Source organism: Callorhinus ursinus, unplaced genomic scaffold (genome assembly GCF_003265705.2).
Source record: "Callorhinus ursinus isolate GAN/ISIS: 27379988/994484 unplaced genomic scaffold, GSC_fseal_2.0 scaffold1, whole genome shotgun sequence".
Taxonomy (NCBI): Eukaryota; Metazoa; Chordata; class Mammalia; order Carnivora; family Otariidae; genus Callorhinus; species Callorhinus ursinus.
Window position 1 is genome coordinate 74,703,121 of NW_027397063.1, and position 27,066 is coordinate 74,730,186.

Sequence of the window (27,066 nt, forward strand, 5' to 3'; positions counted from 1 at the left end):
GTAATTGTTTTGAATTATTTTTTAAGAAAGAAACCTTTACAGATACAGGTATAGTCCATTGTACACCTTTCTGTTAATTGTGTTCACTACACTATAGAGATTTTATGCTTTTCCTACAATGTTTGTATTAATAATCAGCAGATAATATTGTTTTGCATGATCTTAAAATTCATAGACATGGTAATGCATCAAATATATTCTAGTACAAATGTTATTTTTTTTTTGCTCCAAATTCTATCTGTGAGAATTTTTTCTATGTTGATTCATACAGTGCTACTTAGTTCATTTTACTTCACCTGTTGTCTGAATATGACATAATATATCCATTCCTCTGTTAATGATGAGCATTTATCTTATTTTTAATTGTTCACCACAGCATTGTTTATAATAGTTGAAAGTCTTTTACATGTATTTTTCTGCACAGGTATGAAAGTTTCTCTACAAATATATCAAAGAATAGAACTTCTGGGTTGAAGTTAAGTAGTCTTCAACATATTATAATATTGCCCAACTAGAGGACCTTTCAATCCAAAAGAGGCATATCATAATTTTGAATTCCAGTGATATGATTTAAAACTCTTTAATAAGTCTCATAATACAACATGAATCTGTACTCTCTAGCCTGCATCTGGGACATATGCTCAGCTCTCTGATCTAGGTATCCAATATAGAAATTATATGTGACACGTTCTTCCTTTGTAATGCAGTACATGTGCTCTTCCTCCCCCCAAGCTTTCGATAGTAGCAAGAACAAAATGGTTGAACCCACCTGGCTAAAACATTTTCACCTTTAAAATGACAGTTACAAAGAACTAGCTCAAATGAGTCAGAGTTATAGGCAGAGAGCCTATAAGATTACATTAAAAAATTTCAACTGAAGGACTTGTTTAGGAACAACAAAGCCAATTAGGGAGCAGGAGTGGGGGAAAACTGTATACATTTTAAAACTAACTTCTGGGTTTCAGTTGTAGGAAGAAATCCAATACTAGTATATTAGCTGCTAAAATGATCTTTTCTTTAGTCTTACCTCCTGGTACTTTTAGGTAGCTGGATTGGAGAAAAAGGTCTAGAACAGTTTTCAAACTACAATAAAATTCTCTCATCTTACAGACAATCAAGGTTTTCTTTTACATATATCTTTTTGGCAATATTTAGCTTTAAATTCTCCATGATAGATTTATTAGAATCCACTTCTTAAGTCAAACTGAGTCTATAGCACATCATATTAGTGACAATTCCAATAAAGTTAAGGTGTTGAAATCAGATATTAAGAGAGGGAAAGTGTTGTGTTATTTACACTCAATATTTCTATATAGTTTCTATTTCTTTGTCTCTGGTATTTCCAGATCATTGAGGTGGAATAATTAGTAGAAGAGCCTTCGGCCTTTGCCAGCACTCCAGAACATGAAGGTCCTCACTCTCAGTAAATGATCAATAAATACATGCATATATTTGCAATCCAAACTGCATTCATCCAATCATACATATATCACTGATTCTTTTTGAAAAAGTCACACTTATTTTCAATTAATATATACTTAGAAGTTACTTGCAAAGGCATATATTGGGAAGAAGACAATCTATGAAGATATGGCCTTTAAAGGAGTGGAATATTTGCTGGACTAAGTTGGAGTGTTCAGAAAAGCACCCATATTCCAAGTCTACTTTTGCTTTCTTTCCTTACACCTGGTCCCAATACTTCTCTGCTATTCCCTGCTTTGAAATAGGAAATAGTAACGTAATTAACAACCTCACTTCAGGCACCCACAGCCCTTGCACCCTATCCAGTTTGCACTCTGGGCCTCCACTGAATATATCACTATTTACTCACTCTCAAATGGAAGTTGTGCCTATAATAGTGCTTCTTCAATGGACTGAGTAGTTCTGAGTAACAGAAAATTTGATGCATTTTGGTAGAACTCATCATTCATGGTCTAGGAGTACAACTGACAAGGGTAAGAAGCAACAGCCGGCCTCTTGGCCATCTGCTATCAGATAAAAAGAAAACATAACGTTTGTATAGATGCTCTATCACTGTAAGGTTCCCAGTTTTTCCACTCTATCTCATATTGCTCCTTGACCCCTGAACATGTTGCACTCATTTAATTTTGACACTAAAGCTTTTATTTTTAAAATTTATTTATTTTTTATTTTGAACTCATGACCCTGAGATTGAGTTGTATGCTCTACTGACTAAGCCAGCCAGACATATCTTAACACTAAGACTTTTTAAAAAATTTTTTTGTTATGTTAATCACCATACATTACATCATTAGTTTTTGATGTAGTGTTCCATGATTCATTGTTTGTGCATAACACCCAGTGCTCCACGCAGAACGTGCCCTCTTTAATACCCATCACCAGGCTAGCCCACCCCCCCACCCCCCTCCCCTCTAGAACCCTCAGTTTGTTTTTCAGAGTCCATCGTCTCTCATGGTTCGTCTCCCCCTCTGACTTACTCCCCTTCATTCTTCCCCTCCTGCTATCTTCTTCTTTTTCTTTTTTCTTAACATAAGTTGCATTATTTGTTTCAGAAGTACAGATCTGTGATTCAACAGTCTTGCACAATTCACAGCGCTCACCATAGCACATACCCTCCCCAATGTCTATCACCCAGCCACCCCATCCCTCCCACCCCCCCACCACTCCAGCAACCCTCAGTTTGTTTCCTGAGATTAAGAATTCCTCATATCGGTGAGGTCATATGATCCATGTCTTTCTCTGATTGACTTATTTCACTCAGCATAACACCCTCCAGTTCCATCCACGTCGTTGCAAATGGCAAGATCTCATTCCTTTTTATGGCTGCATAATTAACACTAAGACTTTTATTTAAAATTTTTTTTAAAGATTTTATTTATTTACTTAAGAGAGAAAGAGAGAGAGAGCGAGGAGAGAGAAAGAGAGAACGAGCAAGGAGGAGGGGCAGAGAAAGAGAGAGAGAGAGTACTCCTCCCCGCTGAGCAGGGAGCCCTGTGTGGGGCTTGATCTCAGGACCCGGAGATCATGACCTGAACTGAAGGCAGACTCTTAACTGGCTGAGCCGCCCAGGTGCCCAACACTAAGACTTATAAAAGCAAGTTCCCATACTCTGAACTTTCATTCCTCTTATATTCTTCTATTTAAGTCCTACTCATTCTTCAAAGTTAAACTGAACCACATCATTTCCTTTGAGCATTCTTTAAGAAGAGCAACTCACACTTTTATAGGGTTATAGTAGAATTCCTGCCTGGTCATTTCAGTTGATTCAGTTGACATACAACTGTATGCTGTTTTGGACTAGCAATTTATGTCCTGTAGTTTCTTTCACCCTAATAGAGTGTGAATTCCTTGAGGGCAGGAGCCATACGTATTTCCTACCCTCTCCTCTAGAAATCTTAACAGGATTCTGAGGCTAGTGGGCTTTTTGAATTTAATTAATTACTTCTTTGTCTTGACATTTAACTGGCCATAGATTTGTGTCTTCTCTCCCTATGGGGAATATAAACATCTTAGCAAAAGCTATAGCCAAGACTCATAGAACCATTGATCAATTAACAGTTCTTGAGCAAATGAAAATATCATGTCTCTGGAAAAGGGTGTGTGTAATACATTAGTCTAAACAACAGTTTCTTATCAAGGATTTTGTCATGGAAAAGGTGAGGAGCACAGTTTCTGATCTTTAATCTCAAGGCAGGTGAGTTCTCTCAGGCTCTAATGGCTTTGGTGGATTGTTTCTATTGAAAGTGAACCCACAGAGTAGGGATAAATCTTTTCCATCCTTTCATCTATAGTACCTTATGTATATAGTAGGCCATCGGTAAATGATTACTGAGTTGAAATGGAATAAATTCAACAGGGAGTTGAAGCATGTATTGAGGTCTTATTGCTTTCCCTCCATTATCTTATGTAATCCTCACGACAATCAACTGAAGAAAGTAATAGTATCATGCTTTTACAGATGATGGAAATGAAGCCCAGAGATATTTAACATCTTGTCCAGCTTCACAACTAGAAAAGGGCAGAGATGGGACCCAAAGTCCATTTTGCTTGGGTCCTCTGGACCCAAATCCCAAATCCTTTTCATTACATCAGACTGCCTTGCCTTCAGAAATTTAATTTTGGTGTATGGGCCCTAGGACAATGAATATATCTCCAGGTCGAAAGAGAAATCTCATACTTAGACCTAAGTCTACTTAAACTTGGTGGAGGAGCCATTTCCGGCTCTTGAAAACATCTGTTATATATTCACTGAAGAACTTAGGACTGGTGAGGAAGTATTTTGACATGAAAAAAGCAAATATTGACATTAGTTTCAATGGCAAGTACTGCTCTTCAATTGTTATTCTTTAATTTTATTACTGTAACTTTATGTTCTTAAGCACTTTTGCTTAAGCACTTTTTTCAATCGTTATGTGCCCATCTGATTGTCCAATAGAATTGACCCCTGGGCCAAAGATTTTCTCCCTACTCTCTACCTCCCTCTCAATCCCAGGTAGTGTATAGAATACTAACCTTATTTCTAAAATTATCTGTTAATTTCAAGGGAAAAATATAATCCCTGACTTTATATGGGGATTCATGGGCTTGTTTTAGAACTGGAAAAAAACCCCACACATTAGTGAAGCTGAGTGACTTGATCAAGGTCACAGAGTTAGGTAAGCTCTTAGTTAAAGTGTAGACCTAAAATGGACCCTAGAGATCATCTAATTCAACCCCTTCATTTTTCAGACAAGTTAACAGTTACACACAATCCCAATACCTTTCAAGGTAAATACCTACAATGTCTTTCCACAATGACCTGGCTCCTAGTTGTAAAAATGACTGATGCTTTGTGTGCCTTTGTGTTAACTTAAGGTACATTCTTAAATATACCCACACTCCATAACTATAGTGGACAGAATTGATGTTCAGTAGCTTTTCGGAAGCCTCACCATGGAAACAAAGGTTTGGATTCCCTCAGATTGGATTTCGATGTCTTCCTCTAGAGCAGATAAATTGAGGCTCCTGCAGGCATGGGTTCTGTCAGATGAGACTTTAAATTTCAAAGTAAAAGATACTTCTCGGCAGGATATTAAAGAGTGTCATGGTGCACCATTAGCAAGGAATGCAGCCTGTCCCAATTCTCTTGGCCGACCCTTTGAAAACCTTGACTGAGGGAAAATCTTGCTCTTGGCCTCCTGGACTCTTGGAAGCTCTAAAGAAATGTAATTGCTTTTTGCAGCTAATAGACACTTAAAAATTGCTCCCAAAGAAATATGTCTAGTCGTTGATCATTAATATAGAATAAAGGAGATGTGAAAAAGTCAAGATACATGTTTTTGAGCATAATAAAAAATATTCCTACGTCCAAACCACGACAGATCTAGAAAGTCAGTTCTGCCTCTGGGAAGTAATTTTTGTTGTATAGAGTGGGGTCCTGGTTTTGTAACTTAGAAATGTAACAGTTGCTATGTGGTCAGCTATAGGGGTAGAAGTAGAAAGTAAAGGGCTTATCCATCCTTATTTCCAAGCTGACGCAACATGTTTTAAGTGGATGGTGTTTGGTTTCATTATGTTAACAGCATCTCCCTCTGCTCTTTGATGCATCGCTTCAGTGCTTAGTAATTTAGTAACAGGTTGGAAATGGGCTAGGGGTAAAATGAGCCTCTGTTACCATAGGGACAACTATCCACCTCTTACTTTTGAATTAGTATTGTAGCAGAGGTGACATTTTGTCCAGGGGGGTTCAGGAAAAAAGAAAGTTGTAAATTATACCATGCATACAAACTTGTTGAATGTACATGTCCTCTAGAATCTGCTCTTAAAGTACTAACTGATCAGAGATTGATACGTTCTAATCAATTCAACATGAGATGTGATAACTTTACATTTGTGCAAAAGAAAAATATTAATATTGTCATGATGAAAATTACCTGTTCATACTCTGTCCTTCCGTAAGGCTTGACTTCTTTGAGATGCAGATGAGCGGATTTTCTAATCTTTTGAGGCATGCTGTTAATTATTATTATCAATCTAAGGAGCTGGATGAAATCCTAGGCATAAAACAGATCAAATCCAGATTTAATATTGGGTGTATGATTTAACTTTTGTTCCATTTTTCCTGCTTTCTGTTAGTCTTAAAGAACATCAATGATTATGCCTTACCGAATCACTTAAAGAAAGGGGTACCCTTATAAATATCTGAAACAGCTCCCAGATGAGGTAGTATATATACCATATTTATGAAAACCTTTAGTATGTCTTCACAGCAACAATTTCCAAATAACTCTTGGCTACAAAAAGTGTGATTCAACCAATCAAATTCACATTGGATATTAGAATAGTCACTCTGGCCTTTTTGGCCCACACTATAATTAGAATGATCTCTCTGATATCATTTAGGTCTTAGAAGTGCAGTGTTCCTTTTGTGATTATATGTCTGTTTTTGCATGTGTATGTGTGACAAACACTACCTTTGGTAAAGATCTGCAGTGAATGAGGAATAGTCAAAAACCTCACATAGCGAGTTGCTATTTAACTTTTTCCCCCCAACATTAATGATTTGTTGGAATTTATAGTTCTTATATTTATAACTAATGCTCATTAATATAAGCATTTCAAAGACTTTCAGATGTTCTTGAATACCTGAAATGCTAGGAAGTACAGTAACTTTTAAAGTTCAAGAAAAGTACATCAGATGTCTGCAATTTATGAAATGATGACAAATGCCATGGATTTTATTTCCTGGGACTCCAGTAGATTTAGGTAAGGGAAATAAAGGGTAATAATCTATATGATAAGTGGTTTCAGAAACTGGAGATTCATTTGTACTCAGAAATCTTTCTGATTCAAATGTTTTCCAAAAGGGCTAGTTATGCTGTAGTATAAATTTCTTTAATTAGCTCAATCAGATTGAATATTTTGAATGGGGAGGAGAGGAAGTGAAGATTTTGACTTCATGGAAATTAAGTGAAGGGGGTGAATGGTCAAGAATAAGACTGGTGAGATCCGGGCCTCAAGGAATCAGACTCCTTCCCCTTCCCCAGACTCTTCGAGTCCCAGCCCCTCCCCAACTCATCTCTCTTTTCCTTTATTGTGAGAATTTTCAGACTGCCTTATTTTTGGAGAGCTCTACAAATTATTCCTTGAGATACAAAGTCTCCTATGTGTGAGAGAGTTGAGAGTTCACTCCTGGGTATGAAATGTTCTTGGGAAATAAAGCACAAAAACTCTCTTTTTTCCCCTTCATTTTCAAAGAGCTGTGATAAGAGTGAATAGTAGGCCATGGCAACAGAAGACTATCCAGAAGACAATTGCATGAACTCCCTAGCTGCTTTTGCTTACTTATGAATCAGTTAATTGTTCTGTCCTTTTGCACGTGAGTTTGTGAACCCTTTTGTATGTGGCTCGCTCATTCAGCCTCTTGATGAAAGTGTTCAGGAAGAAGCTGGATGGTCATTTGCTGGAGATGTTTGAGAGAGGGCTTAAGCACCAGATGTTGGGTTGAGTTAGGTTACCTTCATGGCCTGCACCAACCTGAGGTCCTAGGAGAGAGATGGCAAATAAGCTTCAAAAGAGTGACACTTTCTGTAAAGGAACGTTAGTGTGTGTGACTGTTTGCCATCCCTGCCCTAGAACATTCAAGGGGAAGTTGATTTTGACCTGCCTTTCCATGTGAAACTGTTCCCATAGTTTTCTGTTCATGTTCACTGACTAAATCTTGAACCCATCCAGCCATTGTGCACAAGAAGCTGTTAGTTTGAACAAAGAGAGAAGAGAGCATGATTCAGCATCAGGTAGTCTTAGAAAATAACTCAGTGATATTTGTCATCAGCATCTCTCAAACAAAGGGCGATGCTTTAAAAATGTAGACATTTAGATTGGTATGAGATAATTTGCTGCTATGGCTGTAATTAAAAGTGACAAAAGAGTTGATATGTGATCTTGCAAGGCAATGTGATAATAGACCTAAATGTACAACCCTCCATTTAAAACATGACCTGTTGAGTGTAATATGATTTAGAGTAGGACTGGCTTTAAATCAGTCTCAAGAAATTAGGGCCCAGGTTCACGTCTTAGATTAGTCAACCACAGGATTCCCCCATCAAGATACATGAAGTGAGACACTAGATATGTGTGATTTATATGGATTGCTATTTAACCATGTCTGTGTGAAAGGCTGTCAAAATGGATGTTGCCTTTAATCTAAAAGTACTCAGCTGTTGGCATTTTGGCATTGTCCCTACTCAGAAATGAAGATATGAGATTTACGGTATTTCTGAGGAATTTTAAATAATTGCTAGAATCAAATTGAGTTCTGTAAAAACCTGTACATATCTCGGGAATGAAAACAAAGGACGATTCATATGGATGATCCCTTGCCAAATTGGGCGTGTGAAAGCTTATAAGAATTTGCTAATATACCTTAATATCGTGACTTAAGGCCTTAAGAATATAACTCCTTCAAATGCCTTAAATTTCAAGAGGGTTTTACTACCCATGTTTTCTTTTAAGAATGTGGTGCATTTGGAACAATATAGATGGGCAAATGATTCTTTAAGCATTATGCTTGGCACCAAAGAGGAATTAAAGTACAAGGCTTACAGATTGTATATGCTAATACACGAACAAAGCTAGAAAGCAGGAAAAACCAGTGTAGGTATTTTCTCCCATGTTGAGCGATTGGAGAGAGAACACTTTTCTGTAAATAGAATGGGTACCTCAACTCAGTCTGACTAGTCTCCGCAGAGGTGAATTAAAAATGGGTAGGAAGAACTTATTCCAAGAGTGGGTTGAAGTCAGCAAAATTCTCCACTTAGTCAAAGACAAAGTTGTGGATAAACGAGAGAAAGGCACTTCTCCTTATGTTACACAATGTGCTTTCCATACGGGGCACATTCCTCCCAGATTTGAGCAATAAGATAGGATTTGCCTTTTTACGTGGACTACGTATCTTTTTTTCATAAGACTTCACATTTCCCTTGTTGCACTAACTGCTGGGGATCTCATGGCTATACTTAGTCTTCAATTTCAGAAATAATGTAATTCTAGTGTCATGGCACAAGTATGTCTTTTTTCCTTAGATGATTTCTGTTGTGCTTTAAAAAAAAATTGTTCCCTTACAGGTGCTCTAAAATTGCAAGTTGCCTCAAATCCTTTGTGGGAATCTGAAGAGTCTAATTTCTATATCAAATAAACATATATAAAAATTTTTGAAATAATTTCTTACATGTTTTGACCTTAAGATCTAAAGATAAATCTAGAAATCCGTGACCATTAGGATTGCACAAATAGTTGTAAAACCGAAGTTGAATGGGGGAGGGGCAGGCTTGTGTTGAAATGGAAGTTTATTTTTTAAAAAGGTTGAATGCATTATTATTATTTGTGTACACGAAACACCACATGCATCTCCTGCCTTTCACGGGACATATTGCCATCCCTCTGCCGTGGATCTAGTGCCTGTCCACGTTCTACCTGTATGAATGTAGCATCTTTGAAGATGTTGCTTAAAACTGACTCCTCTCTGAAACCTTTGTATATATACCTCTTCTGCTAGATGCTTTCCAATTTCTGCTACCTTTATTCCCCCCCCAAGATATTCCTTTATCAGTGTCACACTGTTGCTATTTACCTATGTTTCTGTTATCTCCTACTTATATTCTAGACATTGTTTCTTAATATTGGCTATGCACTGGAATCACCAGGAAGAATATTAAAAATGCTGATGAGTGAATTTCATCCACCCCAGAGATTCTGACTTGATTAATATGAGTTGTAGCCTGGATGTCAAGATTTTTGAAATCTTCCTAGGGGAGTCTACCTGCAGCCACGGTTGAGAAGCTTGAACTATTATCTTTAGAAGTTAAGATCATCCTTTTTTATCTTTCCCTGATCTAAGAACATTGTCCTGCACTTAGTAGATGTTTAAAGATATTTGTTGGTTTGTCTGCCATGGCAGTTGATGGGAAATATTTCATCCTGTCACTCTCATAATTTTTAGGAAAGTATGATTATTTCTAGCTCGTTCATTTGCTCCTTTGCATGCACAAATGCATTAAGGAGCCTCGGTTTTAAAAAAAAAAAAAGTGGAACTGGAGGTTTAGCATCACTCTTGGCCTGCCGTCCCAGGACAGCTGTATATAAAAGTTCAAGTTATTCACTTGTTCTACCATTACTTCTGTTATTTACTGTGTACCTACTGCATGCCAGGCACTGTTCCAGATGCTCTGTATATGTTAACATTCTTAATTGCTCACAACACAACTCTATTTTTATTGTACAATGAACAGAATGGAGAACAAGACTCAGGTCGCAGCTCTGAGGATGGGATTCACACCTAAGTGTGCCTGACCCAAATCCAGTGTGCTTTGCCTGGACCAGGATACTACTAAAAGGCTTTGGTTTCAGAGTCTGTTTTGTATGCACGTATTTAATATGGATAATGATAAAAAGCTTAATTCCAGGTTTGTCTTTTTAACTGTCTTTCCAATGGTTGAAGACCTATTGACCATCAAATGTCATTCAGTGGGATTTGTTCACTAATCCTACAAATGTGCTGTTTGATTGTAATTCATCACAATTCTTGTAGACCTCCTCCATTCTCTTCCAGAGCATATGTAAGACCTCAGCAAGGATGGGTAGGCTGAGTATGGCCAGTTTCCTGGCTGACACAGTAGGTGGAATTAGAAAACTATCCACATATGACTATCCATCATATGACTCTGGTTACAAATGTAGGGACAAAATTTTTTTTAAAGATTTATTTATTTATTTATTTATTTGAAAGAGCAAGAGAGAGAGAGATAGTGTGCTCACAGTGGGCAGGGAGGGGCAGAGGGAGAAGGAGAGAGAGTCTTAAGCAGACTCCATGCTGAGCATGACTTGATCTTACGACTCTGACATCACAACCTGAGCTGAAACAAAGAGTTGGGTGCTTAACCGACTGCACCACCCAGGCACCCCCCCATTTTTTTTTAAAAAGGTATCATGCTGGGCTTCTAAGTAAGAATAGCACTCTCTCAGGCTTCCCTCCCACCATCTGCTGCAGCCTCCGATATACACATATATACTCCAAGACACATTTATTGTTTGTCTTCATTATTGACATATTTTCTTTTACCTCTCTACAGTGTTAAATTAAAGCCTTGCCCACAGACAAGAGGTTTTTAAAAAATAACAGCTATGAACATAACAGTTTTCAGAGGCAAGAAAAAATGGTACTTATTATATAAGGTCTTGTCTGTGTGTAATTCTCTCTTTCCCTGTATTCTACCTTTAACTCCCCAAATCAGATGATTTTGGCAATCCAAGAGCATAATCCATCCTTTGTAATACCTGAGAATTTATTCAAGTTATTTAGAAATGCTTTATTTTGAAGTATTTTGTTTTTTGTATTTTTAATACAAAAATTTTAATACAAATACTTTTAATGTTGCTTCCTAAGAGTTACCACATGCTGAAGCTTTGCCTGGTGAACTCAAACAAAACCACAAATGTGTTAGTTTAGGTTAATCTCATTGAACGCAAGGAAAGCTAGTGTTCCCTTTTCCTCTTTGATGTGATGTTTACACAATGACACAATGATGTCTCTTTTCCTGTGACTATTTTCCGACACATAATTGTACCATGAAAACAATTTGTTAATAAGTGCTTCAAAGTGATTGGTGCTGTGAGGTGTTTCTTCATCTCGAACTTATATTTTTTAAACAACGTTTTTTTAAATGTTTGGACCTTCAGGGCAGGGTTCCATTCCAAAGTGCCATTACCTCCTACTCCTTAAAGGCCTACTTCGTATGCCCAAGGAGCCAATACACTTCCAAAAGGAAAACCACTCTTCTCTCCCTTGCTTAATAAATGAAAAGTCTAAGACTTTTAGTTTCCAAAGAAGCTAATTATTCAGAAGGATCTACGCAGTATTTGGTAGGGATAGAGTTCAACCTAACCAGGGAAGTTACCACACAGGTGGGACTACTTCCTTGTGCTCAGTCATCCCCAGACAGTGGCTGGAAAAGCAGCCTTGAATGGTGAAGGTTGAAGGTTTGTTCTATTGGAGAACCAGATAGGGTTTTTGCCTCTCAGAGTGATTGATTATGTTTTATAAAGTTCACACATGTGACAGTGAAAATAATGGATTAGAGGCATAGCCTAGAGTAGTGGTTTCAAAATGTTTCCCAGACCAGCACCCACAGGTTAAAAATGCAAATTCTCAACCCCCACTGAGACCTCCTGAATCGAAATCTGAAGAAGTAGCCCAGTAACTGGTGGTTTAACAATCTCTCCAGATGATTCTGTTTCCTGCTAAAGTTTGAGAACCAGTAGACTGGAGGCAGGAAGACTAGACTTGAAATATGTCCAGTTCTGAAATTGGACCTAAGTCACTCTTCACCTGGCCCATGGTGGGTACTCAATACATGTTTGCTAAATAAATGAATATAGTCAGGAATGATGGAAGTCTAAATTAGTAAAGAAAAAGTATATAATATGGGAACCAAGGAAGGCTTTGGTTCCATTTGCAGTTCAGTCAAGAGCAGAATTGACTCTTAATGGGCTCTTATAAATAAGTTATGAAATTTTTCCTTATTTGACAGCTTTTCTTCCTCATCTTTCCTTGTATTGCTCAATATAAACTCAAAAGACATGTTGTGTTTTCTTAAAAGACATGAATAAAGGGGGAAATTTTGGTGGCTTCTACCTGCTTCTACAGAAGGCCTCGGTATCTCTCTGCCACCTGAAAGAGAACCCATGTGACCAACAAGGTAGAAGGAGTGTGCTGGGGAATGGTGGCCCAAGTCCTGGAGTTATCAGAAAATATGGCAGTGGGAACTAGGCAGACAGTCCGGGATGAAGAAAAACTTGAGGGGTGGTTAGGCCCAGAAGAAGGAGCCATGTATTCCTGAAGCTACACTGTCATTGTTTTTGAGGAAATTCTAATCTTGCAGCAGAAAGACCAGTAATTCTATCATTAATGTCTTTGCTAAAGGGAAATGCTCACTGATAAAGAGGAGGATTTGTCAGTGAGAAGGGGGCACCCAAATATCTCCTCTCTACCAGCCATTCTGTTGGAATATGACACACACATTTAATCCTTACACCTCAGCATGCTGTGTTACTATCTCCATTTGATAAACTGAGGCCAGTGGGAGTAATTTATCTGAGGTTACACAGCCACAAAGTTGTAACACGGGAATACAACAAATTCGGGCCCTCTGACTCCAAAGCCCGTGTTTAATCTTCTGTTATTAAATAGAATGCATGAGGCTGTTAGAGTTTCAGCCCTTTTGAATCTTTATAAAGTATTTATCTGTTTACATAAACATTATTGAGTTTCTAATTATTAGTAGCCTATTAATTAGTGGTTTAAATAAAGTATTTGTACTTGAGTATTGAGATTTTGATCAGAAATGCAATCTCCTGCTATAGTGCACGTTGCCTGGGAAAATCGGATGTGAATGGCCACATTTGGCTCATGGCAACGTTGGAAGGAATGTAACTTTCTGTCCCTTGTCCCTCTGTTTTGGTCTATGCTTTCTTTCTCTATCAAATGCTTTCAATTATATTTGTCTGTGTTTAAGTAGAAACTGTTTTTCTGTCAGTGCTTCTTTTATAAAAGCAATACTTTCCTCTTTTTCCTCCTCATATTTGATGTGTATTTTAAGTTTTGAAGTGTCTTAAGTTACACTAGGGACGTCCAATTATATTGGACGTTTGTAAAGAATGAGGTCTCAGAATTGTTACATTCCCCCATCCTCTTCCTGTTTGAATGTTACTTGTTGTCAGACCGCTTGACAACTTGATCAAAGCAGTATTGGATGCAAGAGACTTGACTCGATCTGGTCTTCGGTTGGTTGGAGACTTAGGGTCTTGAGAATTGCTTCAAATTCTTCACCTGCAAAATGTATATCATAACATTTGCCTTGAATTTACCTTTTTGGGGAGTGGGTGGTGAGGAATGACTGAATTGGTTAATTTATATCAAATCGTTTTCGTTCCTTAAAGGCAACATGTGACACAAATTAAGTGCATATTCTGCATATTTTATTCTACAATGGGCCTTGGAGTGTGAAAAATCTAGAAGTCTTTTGGATAAAACGGGGTGGAGATAAGAAATTAGTCTTATTTTTAAATGTTTTTTATAATACCGTAATTATCATTTCACCCTTTTCTTATGGTTTAATCTTCACCCTTCACTCTCAACAGCCATTCATTCTTGTGGGAGCAGCTTGAACAGCACTTGGTACCTTGGTAGGTGCTTTGTTGATTTGGGGTTGTACAGAAAGAAGTGGTAGACTATAGAACAATGCCAAAACATAATGGGGTATTCCTGCTTATGTTTCCTTGAGTCTTAAAAAACTGCAATGAAGAATAAGAGATAATAAAACACAGGGCTGGAATTTGGCCAGTACACACTGGTGTCGTAGGACATTAAAATATTGGAATACCTCTCCACTGGTTGATAAATAACAACTACCCTCAACCCTCAACTACTCCCACCCACTGCCCCAGCCTTCTTGATGTCAACACTGGGAATCCTTGAACCTCCTGCATACAGCAATTGAAGGGTTAACATTTGCCCTGGCGAGGGGCTTCAGGTACCCTTCTCCAGTGACTGCTCTGATTGGCTGTGATCAGGACTTATAGGTATTAAATATTTTGGATATCTCCCTCTGTGGTCACATATAAAACTCAAAATATCAACCATACTAGTTTCACTGAAACTCTTGACAATTACTTTCTTCTTCCTTGCTATGTCTGGATCTTCTTGGATCTTAATTTCTGCAATTTGCCCTTTTATTATCACTTTAGGAGCTTAATATCTGTGTGAGATGAGAGAAGAGAAAGAAGAGAGCCACCGGAAAACAAACTGAAGGTCCACCGGCTGACACTGGGGATGGGTTTGCCAAGATGTTCAATAAAATTGAACATCTTGAAACATTTAAAAGAAAATGATGTCCCACGGAACCCAGATGCATATAACCAGGTGCTTTCCTCTTAATATTTAAACCCATCTCATTTAAGATTTAATCCATATGTTAAGTCATTGACTTCAAAAGATTTTCTTTGAGAGACTAAGTAAAATGATGAAAAAGGGGTCTGAAGATTGTGTTCAAAATTGTCATTTATGTGTTGGGGGTCAGGGGCTAAAGAGAGGAAGAGAAATTTGGGGGTTTCATGAAGTCCTTTAAGTATGTGAAATGTTCTAGAGCACAAGGGAACTCTTGAAATTTCACAATCATAGAATCTTTCTTCATTTCCAAAAGAGCATGTTTTTGAGACAGCGTATAATATAGCTATTTGTTCTCTTGAACACATCTCAGGCAAGGAAAAGAAGTTGGGAAAATGAGCCCATTGTTTTTCAAAATTAGTGACAAACTTCAAAATAATTCCAAACAAACCTCAAATAAAACATTTTCCCCCTCCTGTGAATCCTCTTTAAACTGTTTGGGTCAGTCTGTTTTAATGAGTCGCATTCACACTGACACAGGCACATACTTGAGACAAAGACGACTGCACCTCTAAAACCCATTTAAAAATGATAGATGACTGTCAGCTTTGTGCAAGCAGCACATGCAGTGGCTTGATAGCGCAGAATGAAAGCAATCTACAAGTGCAAGTCTGTTTCTTTTGGCAACGGAAGGAGTTGCTAATGGATTCATCATTTTCTGTTAAGCATGAATGTCAAACAAAAAAACATTTAGGGCTCTATTCAACTGAATTTCCGGCTCGGCGCTTGCCAGCCATGGAAGCCCTGTGACTTGGAACCTGTGCAGCCCAAGCCTGATTCTTGTTTCCAAAGTTCCGTGGGGCCAGTACCACGGAACTTGGAATTCTGCCGAGGGCTCCTCCTCCTCTCCTCAGCCCGCCTCCCTCCCTTCTCCTCTTGTATGAAGCCACCAGTCATGCTTCCTAACTGAATGCCATCTAGGGAGGGGAGCCGGTTGCCAACTCCTAGGACCTCAGCGGACTCTACCTCAGAATCACACAGGAAGTCCACTAACACCACTCGAAGAGGGATGGCAGGGTGAAGATCTGTTGTATCCAGGGTCTTTGGGGCCTTGGTGCCTTGGAATTTAGTAGTTGTAGTAGGCATTGCGTGCTTTCTATTTGAGTGTCATAAATATGCAATGGGTTCTGTACTCTTTCAATAAACAAAAAATAAATACAAAAACAATCAAAGTTAGAATGCCTGGACTTCAGAAGGGATATGTTCTTGGAATGAACCTCGAGAGGATTAGAGGAGAGTTCCGGCCTCAGGACACAGCTCTTCTTATATTCTTGACCACAGAAGAGCTGCCTCCGTATGGGAGACTAGTTTCTTCCCCTGGGCCCAGAGTGGGCAGTGGTAGGAGTCTGCTTGGGCAGAATGGATCAGCAGCATCCACCCTGACAGCGGAGAGGTGATGGTGACCCAGAGACTGGCCTTCGCACACCACACCAGACTAGTACAACTCTGCCACCAGCTACGGGATCTTGGGCAAGTCTCTTTACCCCTCAGTGCCTCATTGTCCTCACTTGGTTTGTTGAGGATTAAATGAGGTAACATGAGAACAAGTGGATACGCTGTTGTTATGATTATAAATCACTACACAGTGGCCATCATTATTAATGGAACTATTTGAATTAATAAAATTAATTATGAATACAAGAGGTAATGGAGGATGGTCTAATAGGAATAGAACAGAGAAGTTAAGAGATTTAGATTCCTGCCAACTCTGCTTTTTGACCTTGAGAAAAATCAGTGTACCCGTTAAACTGGAAGAGGGAGGTTTATCCCATCACTAATTTTGTGAGCACACTATGCTGTGGCTCCCTACCTTATCTAATCTGTGGAAGTGGTCCCAGTGGCTCTCTACTCTCTAAATGTCACCCTACTGCCAATCATACGACTATTATAGCTTTACTGTTTTGCATTTCCCTGACATTTTGGTCTTCCAATTGCTCAATTAAAATGCAAACATGTGGAAAAATAATAGGCCTTTACTTTGCACTTAGCACTTTAAGAGGGTATAGCTGGCATCAGACACAGGGTTGATGCCAGGGGGCTCAGGGAAGAAAGAGGGTATCATGCAGAAGGAAGCCCTCAAATCAATTTCACTTTTTTTGCAGATGTGTCTCATGTCCCTCTTGTGTCTAATATTCAGTGATATCGGGAGGACAATTGGAATAAGTTGTGAAATGTTGCCAGTGCCTTCTAAATGACAGGACTGGAAGTGATTTAATGTGACATTAATAATGATAATGACCTCAGCCTAAAGGAGAAAGGCAGAACTTGGAAAGGAATCAATGAGTGGTCTCCCTTGAAAATATTTTAATCTAAAATATCAAATGTTGCTTCCCTCAGGAAGCCTTCCCTGATTCACCACATAGATTCAATCATAGAATATTACTTCTTAAGTGTATTTCTCACAGTGTCATTCATTTGTTTGTATAATTGCAATATACACATATTTGCTACAACCCAAGACTCTTATAACTCTATATTCAACACCTCACACAATTTCTCGTACACCATAGAAACTCAGGAGATATTTGTTGGATTTAATAGATACAAATCTGGAGGATAAAATAGATTAAGCTCTCCTCCCGGTGCATCTAAGACTTGGTCTACCTAACAATTAAAACTAAAGATATTTTTCAGGAGAATATTAAATTTTACAAAGGTTTAGTCACCACGTGATTTAAAAAAAATCCTTCCACTTAGATGATGTTTAATCAAACTAAATGCTGTTTGTTAAAGCATTTAGCTAAATGTTACATGCCTGTACCTCTTACAAATATAATCAAATTCACCCCCAGATTATCTATGCTCACACTATAGTGCATTGGCAAAGCTACATCCCAAATGTCACTTTAACCTGCAGAAATGATCAGATTCGTATTCTACAGAGCTGGTTTCAATGAGGAATTTTCAGAATGATGAAACCAGATTTAGCTGGTAGCAATTATTGGTACATTTCAGATGAGCTCAGCGTGAAGAATAAGACTGAAGAAAGATTAAGTCTCAAATACTAAGGAACAGAAAAAAAAATGAAAAGAGAGACTGAAGGGGCTTGAAACGCAGGAAAGGACCAGTTATCTGCAGGAAGCTGGTATTCTTATGTGAGATGCATGTGACCCAGTCTGGGTTAGAATGTTATCTCTATGTGATCTGCAGAATTTCTCTCTTGACTGTAGCAACCTCAGAAGAGTGAATTAAAGTCTTAAGGAGAAAAATCAATAAAGAAAAAAAAAAGATAAAAGCAATATGGCTGGAGAGCGTTTCAAAAACCATATAAAAGTCTCTTAAATGGCCGTGAAAGACTAACCAGTATTTATAAGGGTTTAACAGGAATACCAATAAGAATAGATTTGTTGGTCTCCTTAAGGGAGCAAAGAGGCTTCTGGGTGGTTTATGGCATTTGGCTGGTCTTTGTTTCATTCTAGGATGTGACATAGAGAAGCACAGATTGCATAAAAGACTGCCTATGACAACAAGAAATTCATTGGAGAGATAATATGAGAAAGTTGGGATTAGAGCAGCACTTAGTGCTTGCTCAGTGGTATGGAGGGAGTACAATACTCTGAGTACCTGTCCTGTGACTGGCTCTATTTTATTCCCAGGCTGGGAATTTTTCTGAACTCTATGCCAGAAACAGACAACAGAGTCATTTAATCGCAATAATAATGCTTTCTTTAATATGTCTTTAAGAAGTCTGTAAATGAATTTTTCCTTTTAATTAGAAGTGGAATTTGTTCCAAATCTTCTCCAGGCCAGCTGTCTTCTAACTTAAATGAGAGGATGAAGGTAGCAAGTAGGCGAGCATCAAGGAAATGGAAGTAATAGGAACTGTGGGAGAAATGGGTAGATGTATTCCTACTGCTCAAAGAAAGGGATACCAAATCAACTTGAGAGTTTAGGGAGCTGGATTTCAAAATGTTCAAAGAAGACATAGGTATGGTCCTTCTCCTCCAGGGTCCGAGGTCCACATATGGAGAGTGTTGGATGCTACTTTAGCTACTCATACATGGGTTCATCTGTCCGTTTCAGTACAGTTTTTTTCTTGAGTTCCCATCATGCCACAGATACTTTTTATTAATGAGAAACTTTCAAATGTGAAATTCTGCCAAGGCAACTATGAATATTTTTAATTAAGAGGGGAAAAAAAGTGTGTTTTGAGGACAGCCCAAGGCAAAACTTTACAGAATCCTGGGCTCCGATGGGTTAAATAACATGTGAGAATCCCAGTGCTCCTAAGGGAAAGAGCTGGAATTCACACTTGGCTCTGTCTGATTCCAAAGGAAATAGTCTTGGCTCTCGTGCAATGATCCCAGGTTTGCTTAATCAATGAGCTCCTGTAGCTAAATATGCTCCAATCAGAGATGGTGAAGTAAGATAGATTTTATAGGTCAAATTCTTGCCCTTATTTTTTTTGGTCCTATACAGTCAGCTACTCCCCCTTCCCTTTTACACACACACACACACACACACACACACACACACACACACTCACTCACTCAGACATTCATCTGTAGACTACTGAATGAGATTTTAAGCAGTTCTAGTCTAAGCAGTTAGGGATGCTACAACAGGCAGTCTAGTTTTACCTTCTGCCTTGGTCATGACCTCTTGATCTGTCTTTCATTGCATGAAAATCCCATTTCCAACAGTCTGAACCATGGTTTTTCCAGAATGAGAGTCTTCATTACTTTGCTGGTTCGGCTCTGTCTCCATTGACCACTAAGGGCTAAGCCTTTCACATGTAATGCACTTCCTCTATTTTTTCCAACTACTTGCAAAGCTACTATTCTCTTCATTTTTTCAAACTAGGAAACTAGGGCTCAACTGAGCTAAGAAACTTATTCAAAGCCATGTAGCTAAAAAGGATACAGTGGAAAATTTAAACCCAGGTATCTATGTTCCCTTTGCTCTTCTATGCTATTCCCCCCAGATTTTTCACCCAAGCCACACTGGTGGTAATAGATTTCCAAATATTACTTCCAGGCTCTCTTGATTTGTAGAGGCTCTTTATTCCTCTCGGTGGACCACAGTCCCCAGCGTGCCAGGACTACGATCTTTCATCTGCTGGCAAGCACTTTGGGTACCATGGTTTGGACTGGGCTGCCTTTCAAGACTCGCCCTTAGTACCTACCCCTCCACTGGGTGAGTCTAAATCCATTCCTGGTCTCCCACAGTCGACCTCATTCCATGTCTGTGAAGAACACAGACATGCCCACTCATGTTTTGAAATATGACCCTCTTAGAAGGTTAAAGTTCTCTTTTTTTTGAGTCACTTGGATGGGGTTCTGACTTAGGCTTTGTACTTTGTTTCTGATACTATTCATGAACTTAAGTCTGAGCCTTCATTTCCTTATCTGAAAAGTGGGAATAATAACGTATCTCTCTGGGTTGTAGTAAGGATTAAAGGACTTGATTTATGCAAGTCCCTTTGCACAGTGCTTAGCTTGAAAGTGCTCAATACATGCTTGCACCTGTTATAATCATTATCACCATCTTCATTACTGTAATTGTCTCTTCAGGGCAAGCAGCATCTTAGGGCCAAATTGAAAGAAATCCCTACTGTTGAGAACTGGAGGCAGGAAGCAGCACTTCACATTACTTGGAGAAGGAGCTGGTGCAGTTTACTGGAAAGTGCTCTCAACAGACCTGCATTTTACTGCAGTCACTAATTAGGGATATTACCTGTTTCCCTCTATTCTTATTAGTGAGAGTTATCAACAGTCTTTTTAGCCAGAGCATTCTGTAAATGCTGGGGAAGGGCTTTGTAAATACACAAATATGGGCCCCATTCATAGAGAATGATTTAGAAGTCTGGGTGGGGCTTTGGAACTTTTATGTGAAAAACTTTACGGTAGATCCCCATGAAGTCAGTGCTCCATAGATGGGTCTCCAAGTCCTTTCAAATATGACATTCTGTGATTTCATGGCAACCATGACAGAAAACAATATGGGAAGTGGGAGTGATTTGCCGAATTCTGGAATATACATTTGTATTTAGTTTGCTAGGGCTGCCATAATAAATTACCACAGACTGAGTGAGAAATGTATTTCTCGCAGCTCTGGAGGCTAGAAATCTGAGGTCACTGTGTCAGCAAGTTTGGTTTCTCCTGAGGCCTCCCTCCTTGGCGTGCAGATGGTGAATTCTCTCTGTGTTATCACATGGCCTTTTCTCTGTGGGCTCACTTGGGTCTCTTTGTGTGTCCAAATTTCCTCCTCATATAAGGACACTAGTCATATTGGATTCAGGCCTGCCTTAAGGGTCTCATTTAACCTCCTCACCTCTTCAAAGGCCCTGCCTCCAAATGTAGTCACATTCGGGGGCACTGGGAGTTAAGGCTTCAACATATGAATTTGGGGGACACAATTCAGCCCATAATAGTAAAAGCCTTAAAAAATACACATAAGAATTCACTTCTATGAATTTATTCCAAAGGAAGAGAGAGAGGCTCCCAAAGTGCTCCTCACAGCAGCAGTTCTGCCTGTACTGAAAAGGCATTCAAGGCCCTGTCTGGGTGAACCTGAGGAAGTAGCCCTCCATTGCATTTTGTTGGCCCCCTGACCAAATCAGGCATTAGTGTCCAAGATTTTTAGAAAAAGGGGCATCAGGCAGAAGTCGAAGGAACTCTTTTCATGTGGAGACTTGTGGGCTAAGCAACAATGTGTGGTCTGAATCCCTCTAACACAAAATAATATAAATGCTAAAATGGGAACTAGGCTTCCTCCAAACATGAAACAGAATGTAGACCACTTAAAGCTTATTGGGGACTCCAGTGGTTTCCGGCAGATACCAGTGTGCCCAGAGAATATTCATAAGAAGAGCCATTACTCTGACAGGAGCCGAGTTGTTAATGAAGTCAGGTGAAGCTTCTATCCCTAGGGACTTCCATTAGTGTTCCAGGCTGAGATTCTGCATGAATAGGGATGGGAACAAGAGATGGTGAAAGGTAGGTTTCCACTGTGAGGTAGACCTTTAGTCTGCACTCACAAGCTGAAGAGACCTCAGGAAATTCAAATACTGCTTACTGTAGGGGAAAAATGGAAAAAAAAGAAAAAACAACAAATGTTCAACAATTAGAGGATTAGTTAAATAAATTATTCTGTGCTCATATAAATATGACATTATACATTTATTAAAAATCATGTTGTAGAAGAATATATATGTTCTTGAAAAATATTCATGATATAGTGCTAAATAAAAAAGGCAAGAATAGTATAATAGTTTTGGTTAATGAAAATTGTCAATCAATTACCCATTTCAAATGCCATGTGCATGCACACCAAGTTTTGTTTGTTTTTCCTAAAGATTTATTTATTTGAGAAAGAGTGAGTGAGCGAGAGAGCAAAGTGGGGCGCGAGGGGCAGAGAGAGAGGGAGAAGCAGACTCCTCGCTGAGCAGGGAGCCTGAATCGGGGCTGGAACCCAGGACCCTGGGATCATGACCTGAGCTGAAGGCAGACGCTTAACCGACTGAGCCACTCAGGCACCCCCCAAATTTTGGTTTTATCTTTGGATGGGGAGATTCAAACTTTTTTTCCTTAGTGATTTTCTGTGCATTTTCAAGTTTTCTTCATTGTACATATAGGTTATTTATATAATATGAGTTTTAAAAGAGTTTAATAAAAGAAAACCCAGCTCTGCTAAAATGGTATCCAGACTGATACCTGTCATTAATCTGTCTATGTGATTTGAGAGGGACTATTTTTTTTCTTTTGGAAATTACGTCTTTTCTACTTTTTCATTAAACTATCATTTTGAATAAAATGACAAAGATAGCAGATGGTAATTTAAAATACGTTTATCTGAAAAAAAGAGAAAGTTGGTAACCTTACGCCAATGTCATTGTTTCAAACATTTTCTTATATATCTCTGAGACCCAGCAATCTGGGAACAATTGCAATAAATATTTCATAATTTACCATAAAACTCTCACTCATACATCTTAAACACACATGCTGCTGAGTCTTTCCTTCTTTTTTTTATATACTGGTCTGTTATTTGCGTTTCAACTGGATTGCATTGTTCTTCCTGCTCCATGTTGGCCAATGGACCATCCAATAGATTTGGATCATATGCCCACCCACCTCTACAACCCCCAATGCTAAATAATCAAAGCAATTACTTCAAAATATTCTCCATGTTGTATTTATACATATCTTTATGTATATGTATAAATAATATAATAGATTGTTATATTATGTAATGTAAAATGTAATATATAATATATATGTAATATAATAAATATGTATTTATACATATCTTTATGTAGGCATATCTTTGTGTATAAATACATATCTATTATATATTTATACATATAAATACACATATTGTATTTTAGGTCTAAGTCTTCTTCAATGTGTACCTTGCTTTCCTGAACTGGTATTTAGTTAAAAGAAGAGGAAGAAGAAGAAGAAGAGGAGGAGGGAGGGGGAGGAGGAGGTGGAGAGGAGGGGGGAAGAAGAGGAAGAATAAAGAAGAAGGAGACGGAGAAGAAGAGAACATTGAAAAGTGAGATGATATATAAATGATTACTTCAGAATGAATTCTTTGGAAAGAAGTAATTTATTCTTTTAGAATATATCATGAAAGGTAAGTCATAACTGGGATTACTGAAATGTTGGTTAGAGTGTCTGTAATCATCAGATGCTCCAAAAAGAATTTTAATTTAAAAACCATAGTAACTGGTATTTTTCAAAGAAATCGCATAGCTATATGTATTTGAAAATGCATATCCTAAATACTTAACACAGCATTTAATATAGTGCATTGTGTGCCTTAAGCAAATAATCCTATAAAGGCAATACATTCCAGTGACAGGCAAATTTACCAAACGGGGGAGTGTAGAACTGTGGAAGGTCTGAAAGACATCTGCATGAAGGCAAAGGAAAGACCCTGACAGGGGTGTTCCAAGAATATGAAAACCAGCTCACCTACTTTGTTAATTTACCCAGGGATTGAGTGAGGTTCACCTTTGAGTGTTAGTTTCTTTTCTTTTCTTTTCTTTTTTTTAATGAAGAGAGGGCAATTGGATATTTCAAAGGGGTTATTTTGACTCTGAATGTATTTATTGTGTCTGGATAGAGAAGAGCAGAACATTGTTAACGAAAAGGATTCTACTTTATTTTTTCTATTTTGTATTATTGCACTCATCTTTTCCTCCAGATTTGCATAAATTCAAATTTGTCTCTGTTGTTGTTGTTCCTTTTGAATCTTTAATGATAGGCCAATAAATTTTAGATGAATGAGTGAATGAATTAAAATGAACAATGATGTTTTAAACTTCTAAAATTTATTACAGAAATTTCAAACATGAGCAAATTGAGAGAATAGTATAATAAACTCCCATGGACTGATCACCCAGATTCCACAGTTATCAACTTATGACCAATATTCTTTCATCTTCACTTGTTTTGTCCCCTAGCTTGATTCTTTTAAGGCAAATTCAGATGTCATATAATTTCATGAGTAATATCTATAAATATTTTAATATGTATTTCTAAAAAATAAGTACTCTTTTAAAAAACATAACTATAGTACCATACCCAAAATTAATAATATCCTTGATATATCTGGTCAAAGAGTTCCAATCTGTTTTGCACATACATAGTTTATTTAAATTAGAATCCAATAAGGTCCATAAATTACAATTGACTAAGGTATCTCTCTTTTTTTAAAGATTTTATTTATTTATTTGAGAGAGAGTGTGTGAGCCCGAGTGGGGCAGAGGGAGAGGGAGAAGCGCACTCCCCACTGAGCAGGGAGTCCCATGTGGAACTCAATCCCAGGACCCCAAGATCATGACCTGAGCTGAAGGCAGATGTTTAACTGATTAGCCACCCAGGTGCCCCTGATTAATGTGTCTCTTAAGGCTCATTTAATCTCTATGTTCTTCTCCATCTTTTTTCTTCTTATGGTTTATCTGTTGAAGTTGTTAGTCCTGTAGAGTTTTTCATCTATAGATTTTGCTATTCATATGCCCCTGCCTAGGATTGCTTAGGATGTCTTCTTGTCCCTCTCTTTCCTATAAACTGATAGCTTGATATAAAGTCTTTGATCAGATTCAGGTTTTACTTTTTTGTTTTAGCAAGAATATTTCATAAGTGGTATTGTGTACATCCGTCAGGAAGCATATAATGTCTGGTTGCCTCTCTTTTTGAGATATTAACAGCCATTAATGATCATTGCCTAGATCCAATAGTTTATTAAGAGCTGCAAAATGCACTCTATTATTCCTTCTTCATTTACTAGTTTGAATACTTCTCTAAAGAAGTATTCTTTCTGTTTATTTACCTGGGATACAAATCATATAATAAGGCAGAATAAATGCTTAATTTTCCCCCTATATTAACCAGTTTTCAAAAATAATGAGTTAGATCTTTAATATTTTCCAAAAGTAATCAAGAAATTTTTTCAATTATAATTTTTTAAGATTTTATTTACTTATTTATTTTAGAGATAGAGAGAGACAGAGAGAGTAGGGAAGGAGCAGGAGAGGGACAAGCAGACTCCACACTGAGCATGGAGCCCGACCGAGGGGCTCAATCCCATGACCTAGAGATCACAACATGAGCTGAAATCAAGAGTTCAACGCTTAACTGACTGAGCCACCCAGGCACCCCTCAATTATCATTATTAACTCATGAGTTTAAACATAGCTGATGTATTTCAATCCATTTTAGATACTATTGTTGCTGCTCGGATTATTCTATTTTCAGTGAGTAGAGACCTTTTCAAGTTGGCTGTTCAGTCCACTTGGCAAAATGTTAACAGCCCTAGTGATATTTTTCTTGCTGTCTGGTATGATAAAATGTAGTACATTGGGTGCCCTACACCTAGAATCAGGCATTTTCCCAGGGACCTCTGGTATCTTTAATTGGGAAGTAGTATCTCAAGATCACTGTCTGGGAGTGCCTACTGCTTCTAGGCCTTTTCAGTGCACAGAGCTAAGAAATAAGTATTTTTAATGTAAAATACATAATAATTTTACACTGATACTTCTAATTCAAATTTAAGACTATAAAATTTTTACTTGAACTCTTCTTATATCTGCACTCCTTTGTTCTGCACCAAAATTTTAGATTTTGATTGGCATTGAAATAATTATTTATTTGCTTTATTCCACAATAAATATATAACAGAATCAGAATAATAATATTAAAACTACCACCAATAATTTGATTATTGAAAATGGTTTCAGTTACATTTACAGTTCTTTGATCCTTAGAATATATTTTACTAGGGATGAATATTCAGAATATTGCATTTTTTTATTAAAGATTTTATTTATCTGACAGAGAGAGATAGTGAGAGCAGGAACACGAGCATGGGGAGTGGGAGAGGGAGAAGCAGGCTCCCCAATGAGCAGAGAGCCCGATGTGGGACTCGATCCCAGGACCCTGGGATCATGACCTGAGCCGAAGGCAGACGCTTAACGACTGAGCCACCCAGGTGCCCCAGAATATTGCATTTTGAAGTTACTTGAGATATTTCGCTTCTATGTGGTTATATTGCCAAACTAGGTACACAAGGGGTATACAAACATATACACACACATACATAATTACATTACCACGCACCCTCTTTTCCACTTTGTTTTTTCACCTACCATAGCATAGTAGTGAGTAGAAATACTCCACATGCCTTTTTTCACCAGCATGGTACTCCATTGTGTGGTTATGCCAAAATTTATTTAGCTTGTCCCCATTGATTTTGTTTGTTTGTTTATTTAGAGAGAGGGCAAGCAGTGGGGAGGGGGCACAGGGAGAGGGAAAGAGAAAGAGAGAGAGAGAGAAACTTTTTTTTTTTTTGGAGAGAGAGACTCTTTAGCAGGCTCCACACTCAGCTCAGAGTCTGACATGGAAGCTCGATCTCGTGACCCTGAAGTCATGACCTGAGCAGAAATCAAGAGTCAGATGCTTTAACCAAATGAGCCACCCAGGCGCCCCAATCTGGGTTGTTTATAGTGTTTTAATGAATGGCTTTGTGCACTTGATATATTTGAATGTATTTTCATATTTTGCCAGTGTATATTTGGAGTAGATTTTTATATGTAGGATTTTTTTTTATCAAAGAGTAAATGTATTGGAATATTTTTTTATCAACCTCCATTCCAT